At 42.9% G+C, this 12,048-nt stretch overlaps 1 protein-coding gene across 6 annotated transcripts in view; it reads right to left on the reverse strand.

The window, feature by feature from the left end:
• The window catches only part of LOC135482689 (transducin-like enhancer protein 4), a 73,810-nt gene that overhangs the window by 24,172 nt on the left and 37,590 nt on the right, over positions 1-12,048 (reverse strand). The gene's annotated exons all lie outside the window — the stretch shown is intronic.

Here is a 12,048-nt window from a genome sequence, read left to right on the forward strand (position 1 = left end):
CCCGCGATACTTCAGGTCAGGCCCGGCAATCACTGATAAAAGGCTCTTACAGCGCAAACCTATAAGACACCTCGTCGTTACATCTCAAGCTGTCGGTAAACTAGCCGAACACTCTTCGCGACGCTTCTCATCATGTAGCAAGTACCATACCCAGTGACCCTTACACAACATTTTCATCCTCCTATATCTCGTTACAGCACTCAGCCTTTTCTTCGACTAATATCAACTCTTCAACACATACAAGACAGAGCTTTTTGCGGGAGAGATTTTCATATGTTTTGTATGAACAGTGTATGATTTCAATGTTACCGCTCACTTCAGACACTTCCAATAACACTTTCTGACAGCAAGCCCCAGAGGATGTTTTTTCTATAGTCTTGAGGCTCTCCCATCTTGCATCGAGGGTTTCTTGGCTACAATTCAACAACTAAAGGTACAGACTTGGCTCAAGTTTCCAATTTCAAGGAGTCGTGAACAGGGGGTAAAGTTCCTTGGCAAAACCTTGATAACACTCAAGTAATACAAGGATACGCGAGTTGGCATTTTTACAATAAGACAACTTGGATTCACAGTTCACAGATATTTGGCGACAATATTGGTGAACATATTGGCAGCAATGTGCAGAAACGATGGCACATCATTGTCAAGAGGTTGCGTGCAATTGCAATTGGAATTCTTTAATCTGATTTTATTGCCACAGGAAGACATGCACCAAATGGCTTAAAAACCAATCGGCGTAGCACATATTTTTACTCCCAGGATAGCTTAGCTGTGGATTGGTTGCAGAGCTGAAAGCTGAACATTCGAATATTCTTCCGAGTAATGAAACCAGAAGACAGTGTGGCAGCAAGGCGTTGGTCAAGGTTGTCTTGATATCATTTTTGACAAGTTTTTGCTGAATTTGAAATTTCAAGCAATTTCAAACTTATGAGAACTTTAGAATGAACCGGCAATTTTGAGGTACAGTGTAGGTAGTAGGAAACTGCCTCAAGAGATGAAGAGAAGATGTTCCTCAGCAGCGATGGCCATGTCTACATTGCTCTATCAATACAAGCCGCAGTGTATAGCCGGTCATACACTGCCGACACAAGCAACGATAGGAGCCAACTCTATCAATATATTTCAGTTGCTATCCAATCTGGATACCATGCAATCTCACAGATCCATAATGATTAACTTCATCAATACACTTCACTGCTTTAATACTAGCCATCAGGCTGCCCGATGGTAGACACGCATGCCATCCAGCCGTCCCTCCTCTGAACCTACGATGACTAATTTTATTTACATGTTTCTGGGTCTATCCAAGACGATGCATATTACTTCCTCATCAAAACGCCGAGCATACAAGCGCTTAGATTATAGCCTGGCTTTAGAAGTAAGTGAACTCTCATGTCTTGTGGAAAGCCCGAGGGGAATACCTCTAACAGCGCTGAGCAAACAGGATAGATCAGAACAGAGCAACTATCATCAGCAGTATGTGTTTGCTTTCCCCTTATTTGCTCAGTCACTTAAGGAAACAGGGATTCCCCACGGCACTGGACTCAATCACCACCCGAACGCCGCGCTTGTCTGGGTACACAGTAATCGGAGGCTGCCATGATTGCCGGGTGTTGGGTAAATGTTTGGGGAGTAAAAACAAGCCCCACTCCAGCCACTGCAAACACGGAGAAAGGAACAGGACGATCACAGGTGTAAACTGTTACCTTTGTGAGAATCACTAGCTTAGGGACATTTGCGCTATCTTGTTGCCGAAGTAAACATGGGAAGATTTGGAAAAGACAAGCCACGGGCCTCGTGATACCCGCCTATATTGGACAAATCACCACCGAGGCAGAATCCTCAAAGACACAACATGTTTGTCCCTGATCGCTAGTCAAACAATGGATTTCTGATCGCGACAGAGATTCTGGGCTGAGGAGTTGATACAGGGGACAGGTTTGAGGTAGTCAAGGGCAGAAGTGACCAGGAACATGTGGTAGCAGGTACACACATTTGAACTAGAATCAGGTAACTTCAACAAGTTTCGAAACCCATGATGAATATAACGATTTCTTGCCTCATTTTGCACCTGTTTTTGAGTAACACTGTTTTTTGTCACTGGTTTCAACTGTTCAACTTTCTGGCAGAAAGACAAAGAAATACTCTCGTTTCTCACACCTTTGAATATTCTGGTTTGAGATATCATCATAATCAAATTATCGAACCTCAATAAATAAACCCATATCCTTCACTGTAAAGCATTTCTTATCAAAAAATGCTTCTATATATCATATTCTTGATAAAGAAAACTTCCATCACAGCCGGCCACACATTACGTTGGAATTACAGTCACAGCCATCTTTAAATACACCCGCCAACTCTACTATCATTGGTTTACATAAAAAAATATGCATAAAACGATAGCGCTATTTGCACAGCCATCTTTCCATCAGTAATAAACATCATTTCAATGAACTACATGACAGGTGACCCGGGCAGATGTTTCTTTCTGTTGGCTTATGAACTTTATCGAGTCGGAAATACGAACTCACATATTGCCATTTCGTATGACCTTGACCGACAACCTGCACAAATAATTGAACTCAGCTGGTCGGTCAAAGCCTTCGATATGAATACAAATTAGACATTTTACAGCAAAATCATGGAGGACTAATGATGCAGAAGAATAACATGATGATAAAGGAGAGTGCATGATGGACTATCTTGGTTGAGGGTTACCAGTAACCTACTGAGCTGTAACCTACATCTTTCTTAGGGACAGAGCCTTTCTAGGCTTTACCTTCCCTTTGAAAACAGCACAATCAATTCGGCGATGTCTTCTTCCCTTAACATTGGCTTTCCTGTGTTTCAGTCAGCCTTCAACCAGCTCCACATATAACACAATCAAAGGGCACAATTACAATTTGGGTGCCTTTGTTACGAGTTAATGGAACAGTTATCTTGCAACGCTCATTAAGCCCGAATCTGATTAGCAGCAATTAGCAAACTGGATCATGACGCTCAGGCATCGTTTACCCTCGTACCGATCATTATTTCTACGGGCTGGCATAAAAATCGATTCAAGAGTGTAGAGACTGTTTGATTTGAATGAAATGATTATCCGTGACAATGTGAAGTATCCTCTCACGATCGATGGCAGATGACAGGAGAAGAATAAACAATGAACCGAATCGACGCGCCTTGAACAATCGACACCAGATGCCTCAGAGGGAGTTGCTCTTTGCTAACTGCGCACTCGTCCTACAACACAATACATTCTGGGAGAGATATGCATGAATACGATTTCATTACCGCACTCACTGAACACGTGAAGAAAGATGTTCAAGACCACTCAAGACGAGGCTCATGATGCTTGATGCTTGTCCTGTTGTTTCAATATCCAAACATGCAAGATTGTTCCAACGGTAAACTTTGCAAACATAGCACTCTCCCGTTCCACAATACTATTCTTGCAGGACTAGTTCCTCAATACTATTCTTGCAGGACTAGTTCAACAACACTATTCTTGCAGGACTATTTCCTCAATACTATTCTTGCAGGACTAGTTCAACAACACTATTCTTGCAGGACTCGTTCCACAACACTATTCTTGCAGGACGAGTTCCACAACACTATTCTTGCAGGACTCATCACAACACTATTCTTACATGAGTCGTTCCACAACACTATTCTTGCAGGGATTGAGTAACCAGCACTGTAATGGGACATGAATATACAAGTATGCACATCCATTTGATTCTTAAAATTTGGGCTCAAGAAAAACATACAAGTTGCTCTCTACTATGCGAGGCAAGCTTGGTTTATGTCAGCTTTATGCTTATGGACAGCAGAGAAGATTTATTCACTGCAATCAAGTTGCAGTAACAGTCTGCTGTGATCATTGGATGAGGTATTTGCTATGCATACAAATGGCACACATTTCTCATCAAGTAATCCAAGTCTAAAAGAACAGGGATACAACTCTTCGAATACCAAGGTTGTAGCCAACCAGTTTTAAAAGCTATCTGGCTCACAATCCAACAGTTGTGGGTTCGAATCCGGGGCTGATGGCCAATTTGTCCTCCACAGCTGGAGGTGAAGACACTGACCTACTGTACGAGGAGCTCTTTGAAACCCCAGAGCACTTCTGCTGATAAGAGAAAGTTGTTGTACAGTGCTTTGAGACAGACCCCATCTTGCAGTAAAATGTGCCAGTCAGTGCTTTATATAGATATTATTTTTGTTACTTAGGTGAGGTTCAAGTAACCCCCTTACATGCGCTCATCAATCTGATTTCCTATACACAATTTCATGCTTACACACTAACCAGATATTTGGAGTTGGAAATTCCATCTGTGCTTTACACAACATGTTTGCCCACTCTAGTGTTTGTTCACAAACATTTACACAGCTTTAAATTGGTTCTGCTTATTCTCAGACTCCTCGATAGCGTCAAGATTGCTCAACTTCCAGTCTCAACACCAGATGGCAGCACTAGTGTGACTCCAATAGAATATCCCAACCCGCATTTGAAGCAAATGAGAGAGAATTTCATTGTGACAATACAGTGAATCTAAAATCAGCCAAGAAACCAATCAAATTTGATAATTTAGTTGCTAAAGACAACCCGAGATGGCAGCACATGTTTCAGCCTGCCAGAGCTAAATATTTACCATGACAATAGAACCAAATCTGAATGTCAATCAGATGATCGGTTCAGCCTTATAAATTGGTAGCCCGGAGGTGTCTCTTGATGGGATGGTGATATCCGGCTGGATCACCTGCCAAATATACACACGTCCAATAACGTGCAAGTGTTTACTAGAGCAGACGACAATAGTCCTGTATCTGCCGCCATGTTTGCTTGGGACAGCGGGACAATGCTCGACCGAAACAATAGGATGCAATTGCACGCAGTCATATCGTTTGCCAGATCTAACCAGATGGAACAAAAACGAGCTTCAGGGACGACATAAACCTGGCAAATAACTATGTTGACTGAGGCCCGGCGATGAAAGCTTTTCACACATGCACAACAGCCGAGAGTGCGTTTTTCCAAAGCTACACGAACACTGCCCGTCCGTATTTGTTATCAAACCACTGGGCTATGTGCGCCAATATTGCTCAACCCCACCGGTCAGATCTGTTTGGCAAACACTCCCGCTTTGGCAGTACCACGCCATCCAATCAGATTGAGTTGCTGTTCAAACAATTGGTTTGAACTGCAAATCAATAGACATAGGCGGTGTTTGTCGAGTACACACCAGTTAATCCTTTGTCAGAGGTCTGCGCAAACTTTCCCAAGTAATGCATTAGCACAGAGAAACTGCGCTGACACAGCAAGTCAATAAGCTTCACTGTTGACTCAGCTAAGGGGCAGAGAGGGGCTTTCATGATAAAACATTGTATACTTTGCTTAGGCAAACTGTACACAGGATTTACATTGACAAAGGTATATAAACGTAGGATAAATACCTATCTGACTATATGTTTCAATATTAATTAATGCCCGAATGATATTGATGTAGGTTTACGACATATATGGCACACCTTTTTGCAAGCCAATCTTGGAAAGTGGTTTTTGATCGAGAAACTAGGCAACCAAGGCGAACCAAAACTGGAGTGACAACAGCCTGTGTCAGACAAAATGCAATGTGATACGGTATCATAAAGGGTTAAAATTTGCTAATTATCGCTATAAGCTTCACCAGTCTGCTCACTGCTTGACCGAGGCAAGCCGTTGCCTGAGGAAGCAGTATAATATGCCTGTGTATATCATACTAAATCCAAAGGATTTCCCTCTGCAAAAACCTATAGGCAGAAAGTTATCAAGAAGAATTTAACCAAACCGCGATAAAATAAAGACGAAAACTTGCATGAACTATTGACCAATCGTCTTGGATTAATCCAATATTTGTCCACCGAAAAACAATAAATCTGTGATAAGCGCTTTACTGATAATACCCAAACAAGATTAAGCATTACATAGCGCTGATCTACGGGATTTAACTAATCCCCTACCGCAAACTATTAAATTCAGGACCAATATTCAGATGACTAATTTTGCAAATTTTGTACATCTTTTCTACTTTTACTCATGTTCAATCGCCGCACCATTCTCTTTCGGGCACGAGGGTAGGCCCTCCTGTTGCCCTGGTCTTAAATGACATAATTGCTTGTCTTCATTTCGGGTATATAAAAAAAAATTCTTCATTTCAGAGTACATTTCAACAAAACTTTATCTTCAAGTCAATTTTTAAGGAGAGGTCCACAGAAGTGAGCAAAGGAAGCAACTTTAGATCAACCCATGTTTTTGTGAACATTAAAGGCGGCAAATAATAGTTATAACAACAGGGGACTGCCACTTGGGGGTAGAGATTACCCATGGTCAAGCATTTAGTCACTTATCCTGGACATGAAGGCTCATATCATGAAATGGGCAACATTGATCCCATGAACAATAATACTTTCTATCCCTTAACATAAACATTTACAACACTTTTCACTTCCCCAACACAGTGACAATAGACTGGCCACCCAACCAAAAATCCCAAAAATCGAGATAAATTTAAAGTCATTGTGGTGTGTTCCTTTCATGGAATATTGTCTACACAAGTCAATACCTGTGTTGGACAAGCAGGGTCTATAGCCACCTGTGTGGGCGGACAGAACCATGCAGCCATTCAGACTGACGACACTGCCAACCAAATTCCCAAGTCCCGCCCCCTTGGCTATAGCGTTCCAATCAAACATGAAGGATTTACCAAATGCTCCACTGCCCAACTGTGAACGTGGAACCCAAGGTTGGGAAATAGAGCAAACAAATCTCATAATTAGACAAGCTCTGTATAAATCATGGCCCCCTAATCATTACCCCGCTCACCCCCTGTAGCCAAGCATGGAATAATAACCACCCTCCCAACCGACACCACTTGTCATTACAGAGAATGCTCCCCAGCCCGAAATTGGCGGTAACCTTCAGATCTCTGGAGCATTCATGGAAATGGCATTGGCGCTGATGGACACGAGGGCGTTACTCGCCTATTGGTATTCTCCACCATGTCAGCCACCAGCGACTCAAACTGGGAATCACTGGGGACAATGGAGATGAGCCACATCAGGAAATGACAAGCGCAGAACATAATCCGAAGCCCTATGAACTGCGTATAAGCTATCAAGGGAACCTGTCCTGCACTGTCATTTCAAGAGAGCGTTAGCAGAAATGTGGTGACACAAGGGGTGGTTGTAGAAGACAACGGTGTTAGGAACGGGTGGAACAATGGGGAAGGTGGTGAGACATGTCAGGAGATGAGCGCACACCAACTAGATCTGCTGTGAACAGATAAGAGTACTGTGCTCAGATCGAGATTTGGGGGACCAAACCTGAAACCCATTTCTGCTAGTACAGCAGCAATGGGAATTAGGAACTGCCCAAGATATGGGACACAAATAAAAGGGAAATGGCTTGTGGAGACCACTGCCAGATCAGAGCTCTTCCTTTTGACTGAAAGTGCATGGCAAGGAACCCTTGTCCAGATCTAAGGGGTCAAGATCTTAATGCCTAAATCCGAACGCAGACCCCCTTCATACTTGACAAGACAACAGAGAGAGATCGGCTGGTGTTGGCAGGGCTTCCACTGTGGATGAAACCTCATCTTACGATAACTGTGGAAGGAGCAAAGGACGGTTATTGATGCAGTGGGAAATCACTACAGACAGGCCTCTGATCACAGCTCAGTCCAAAAGAGTTGTTGTGGCAGGAAATTAGTTCTTCCCCTGCAGTGAACCAAAGTTGTTTTAAAATTCTCCACAATGGATATCTGCCAGGCTGATACCAAAGACACCAAACAAAATGAACAAGGACATACTTGAGTACCTAATTTGGTCTAAGTAAAGATTCCATATAAGTTGTAAGCCGCTAAAACCACATACTTGGGAATTCTCGTAGCAGGCCTGATCGGAAATCCAAGCAAGGACAAAGACTGGACAAGCCAAAGGAATTCCACTCAATCATATTTGTTCATCAGCTTTAGCTCATATTACAAATGTTCAACAAGGCTTCTAAGAAAGCCTAACTATGTTTTTGCTAGAAGTCGCTAGTGGTAAAGACATATTAAAACATTAAAATCGCTTAAACTCAAGCAGGGGGAAAGGAGGGCCACTAGGGCTCTCAACTTAAGGAGCGGAACTGCCCAATTAGGGATAACTAGAGTCAGTGAACATAAACTTTACACCAAGGATTAAAAAAAGTCCTCTAAATAGTTAAATCACCAAAAAAAGTAGATTGTACTAACACATGATAATGCTGTTTAAGCCTGCCATAAGTGTGAGACCAAAAATAACAGAACAATTTTCCTCCCTATTTGTTTGATCTTACGGACTGAGTTTAAAACTTTTTCAAGCTATCTTCTTATTTCTCCACCTTTCCCACAGAGGTCATGTGAATAAACTTGCCCCGACTGTGGCACTCAACAAAACCAGTGATGAAATCCCAATTCTAAAACAAACCAAATGTTTACGAAAAACGTCTCCACAACAATGTCTACCTTGGTCAGACGCCCACTCTCCTCTGCAATGTGGCAGAAGAGTAGGAACAGAAGGCCCCCAGGTCCACAAAACCAACCCCTTGGTAATTTCAAGTGGACTTGCAAACTGAATGGAGTGACCACTCTACACGGCCTAACAACAAGACTCTAGCAAGAAACGCGTTATCTGAGTCCCACAATGTGACAAATATGAAAGGGACCCATGTGCTCTTGGCCTTCAAGGGTTTGCCTAATAATGACTCGCAGGCTAGCGGAACCTCTCCTACCTCACGCAGACCCCACCTGGCCTTCCTGCAATTCAAGTACGCCCTCGAGTGGATAAAAAGGTCTCGATCCAGGATTGAATGCTGCTCATTATAAGCTAGGGTTCCTATTTGCCAGTGCACGTCATCGAATGTTCAGCGGGTGGAACCAATGGCAATCGTGGTGAGCCTTTATCTGCGACAGACAGGGCCGACACTTGGAAATCTTCCGGACAATTTTGGCGCACATCGACCAGAACAAGCGGATATGAAGACGACAAGCCTTTTGATGGCGACAAAACCACCGCGGCATTCCTTTCGATCTCGTTGACAATGACGGACAAGATATGCGACAGTGTCCTTCAGAATGTGACATCAGTGGGAAGTCCAAACCCAATCTATCTTAGTCCCAATGAAAACAAGCACTATTCTCTTTGAAATGTTCTCAGACGTGGCTAGAATTCCACCTGCATAGAAGTTCAGTGTTCGTCATACACCAGCGCGTTTCTTGCAAGGAGAAAGTTAGTCCTCTGGAAAATGCGAAAATAGATGGCAAGGGAGAAGAAATGATAGTCATTTGTAGCAGACGCTTTAGTTGAGCACAAAAGAGTATTTTCAGAAATGAGAGCATGTGTTTTCATTGAGATAAATCAGGATTTCCAATGGTGGTTGATGTTTGCCTCATAACTTAAGACTACCAGGCCAGGTTTTGTCAGTCACCAGCATGAGCAGTAGGTTGTTAGGCTCAGTTACATTGCAGTCGCTGATGTGCCAGCGCATCTATGATATTTTCACATTGAATCCCATAGCCATAAAACAGTTGTACTACTTCTAGCTTCCATTTTCATAGTTCATAAATTTTGTGTTGACTGGAACTGAGCTATACACCAAACAGTGGCTTGCTGATTGGGTGGAAATCACTTCAAAGAGAGAAAGAACAAAATTGAGGCCTGTACACATGTAGGAACTATGGGGCTAAGAAAGCAGCGTTTTGGAGTGATTGATACAGATAAGCTAAGATCGCTGGATCTTTTGAGTTCATTGACTTTGGGTGTGAATTGGTAGCAGCCTAAGTGCTGGTGAGCAGCCTCCCTGCATCAATGGCCATTTGAGGGCTGTGGTTACGCAGAATCAGATAAAAGGCCTTAACCTCACGCACAATGGCTATAGGCTGAGATTGGGGCTTCTTGCCCTTGGTTTGTAACCCAAGATCTAGAGTCACTGAAGTAGAAAATGTCATCCAGTGGACAGTCTTTGGCCACAACAGAAATAAAGGACTCAAAACCACTTTACAGATTACAGAGACAATCAAACACCTACTTTATCTTATTGTGAATGTACAAAGAACAGGACAGAGTTGCGGCCTACTTTCCCAAAACAGGGAGGCACAGAATGTTAAATAGCCAATCACAACAGGCTACCTCTCAACCAATGGTGGGTGACCCAAGTCATAGCGTTATTTGCACACGCTGCCTAACTACCATCTCAGACTGAAGAAATAAATTGGTTGTGGTAATCCATAAGAAGACAAGATTAGGCTAATCTGTTTGCTGGAAATCCTCTTTATTTAGTAGGGAGCAAAGCTTCCTATGGGTTTAGGGTAAGCACCATTGGACGCACAGCGCTGGCAACCACTGGAGGCACAATGAACTTGGTCTCATGGACTGGAACCAAGGCAAGAACAGTCCCCATTCTTGACAAATTTACGGCCCATTATCATGCATAGGAGCACAGACTGGATGACTGAGCACAAAGCCTTTAAACGGTTTAACTGTTGTGTTTTGATTCAAGCTTGTTAAGGAAAACTTCAAAAGCTTGCCAAAATGGCTCAGGACACTTCACACTTTATGTAAATAGTAGCCATAGGCCAGCACGTCTGCTCTGCTCCACATGACAATCATCCACAAACGAAAGTGTCCTGGACATTTTCACTAGAAGATCAAATTTAGAAATGGAAATCACATGTCCTCTGCCCCCTCTCCCCCGCCATAAAACAATCCTTTGGCCCATTGGTACTACAATGGTAGAAGACAGAAGCAGAGCCAACAAGGTGCCAAGTACTCTCCTCCGCATCCAATGATTTGCAACTGCTGATGGACATCATCATTCTGATGGGGAGTGGTAATTTAAGATTAACATTGGTGACTATTGATGGTCCTCTGGTCAGATATCTGACAGAGATGCTGACTCACTAGTATGACCAGTGCTCCTGTTTCTTCAAACTATTCAATATGAAGATGACACGCACAGCATCACAAGACACTCATGACAAGCAGCATCTCATACCAAATCAATCCGAACACAAAAAACAAAATACCAACACTGAAACAGTCACTTCTACCCTCGCCACCAGATGTCCTTCTGCTCCAACATCAATCACAAAGCAAAAATTTGTAATTATAAAAATTTATCATTAGCATTTCAATTTACTATCGACCTCGTAATGTATTTTCCATGGCAACACAAAAAGCGTGCGGGCAAAAGAGTAATGGAACCTGTTGGGAGGCGCCACAGTTCAGTGGATGCAATGAAAGTGGCCATTGCGTGTGTACAATTTTGATAGTGATTGAATGAACAGAAATTTGTTTCGTGATATAGAAAACAATGCTGGCGATGTTGGGCTCACTGGGGAAAACACTGGATTCACTTGCCGAAACGTGGCGGATTTACGGGGGCGAAAGAGGCATGCGACTTTCCTTTTTGTCAGCGAGCAGCAATTTGTCAGGTGCCTTCAGATGCCAGGAAAAACACATATTTGGCACTTAAATTTACTTTCTCTTTCAAGGGGAGGGCCCCCAGACCTAGTACTTTTGGACCTTTGGTGCGCAATGAGTGGGGCTGCACCAACCTTTCCCAGATTGTTGGAGGTTCCTCATTCCTCTACACAGGGGGGGGGGGGGGGGGGGGGCACAAATGATTGAACAGACTTAGTCACACGGACTTAGAATAGCACAAGAATGTTTTGAAAGATGGAGGAATATGGAGACATTTTAAAACACCTGAAATATACTCAACACCTCAAACAAAAGGCTTGAAATATACATGAGAGTCAACATCATAAAAGCAGGGATCATCCACTTAAGTGACACGGCATGTCCCCCCCATGAACCACGCTTTTTTAAAAACGCGCCAAACCTTTCTGTGCTCTCAACTTCATTTGCTAATACATTTCAGACTGTCACACGGGAGTGTCTGCCATGTTGACAGAAATGAAAAATCTAAATTAGTATATACAGAGTGTGTTTAGTGTACACAACATGGATGATCCCATGGCATTA

The sequence above is a fragment of the Lineus longissimus genome, chromosome 2 (genome assembly GCF_910592395.1).
Source record: "Lineus longissimus chromosome 2, tnLinLong1.2, whole genome shotgun sequence".
In the NCBI taxonomy this organism is placed as follows: domain Eukaryota; kingdom Metazoa; phylum Nemertea; class Pilidiophora; order Heteronemertea; family Lineidae; genus Lineus; species Lineus longissimus.